Source organism: Rhea americana, unplaced genomic scaffold (genome assembly GCF_003343005.1).
Source record: "Rhea americana isolate MKP2758 unplaced genomic scaffold, rheAme1 scaffold_3, whole genome shotgun sequence".
Classification (NCBI taxonomy): domain Eukaryota; kingdom Metazoa; phylum Chordata; class Aves; order Rheiformes; family Rheidae; genus Rhea; species Rhea americana.
The window spans coordinates 5,540,914-5,541,905 of record NW_028186423.1 but is presented as its reverse complement, the minus strand read 5'-3'; positions in this window follow the sequence as shown (position 1 = coordinate 5,541,905).

The following is a 992-nucleotide window of genomic DNA, read 5'->3' as shown; positions in this document are numbered from 1 at the left end:
GAGAGGGAGAGAATGGGAAGAGTGTTTTTTTGTTTTGACTCAAGGTGGAATTTTTGCTGTTGTATGCATTCTTAGTATCCAAGCTGAGACCAAATGCCTGCATACTGTGCTTGCAATGGAGAGTTGAGAAGTTCAAGAAGGTCCTCACATCCCGTGTGATTAAGACAGCTCAATCTCTTGCACACTTTAGCCGTTTTACAGCTCCACTGTGACAAATGCAACTGTCTGCCAGAGTCCTAATCCATGAACTCTCAACAACAGCCTCAATCCAGACCATTCAACACTCTAAGACTAAAGGCAGGCATCTCAAGTTCTTTTAAAAATCTTGCAGAGAGCCAGTATAAGGAACACAGGACAGGTTAGCTATCCTTCTGGCAGCTAACCATGCTGTTAAGGTGTTTGGCCTATGRTGCTAAGGAAATGCGTATCTGGACTTGCACTAGCTGAAGTTTCACAGGAGCTGATAATTTCACGTCTAGTTCTATGGCAACAGTGGCTGGCGACTACAAAAGGAGAGCACGTAATCTCCCGCCACAGTGGACCTTTGAGTTCTYAGCTGGCAAGAAACCGGAGCTGCTGCTCTAATTTGCCAAAATGCACGCCCTCTTCCAAACAAACAGCCGCAGGCCCCTCRAAACATTACTTTCACTTTGCCTAGGTGCAAACTGCCCACTGCCCACCAGGGTTTAGCAGCCGAGACGACAGCAGGTCATTTGCAGGCTGGCGGCCACACCGCACGATCTTGCCACAGGCAGTGGAAGAAGGACAACCCGATTTATATACATATGTGCGTGTGTGGTGTGCGTGTGTGTGCGTGTGTATTTTTCCCCTGCAGTTTTCAGACGGGGGGTAGCTTCTTCCCGCGGTCCGAATGCGCCCCGCCGCCCCGCAGCGCGGTGATGCGCGCAGGTCCCGCCGCGCGGCGCAGCGCAGCGCCTGGCCCCTGCGCCGCCGCTCGTTGCCGTGCCCGTGACTGGGGGCTCCCCCCCCCG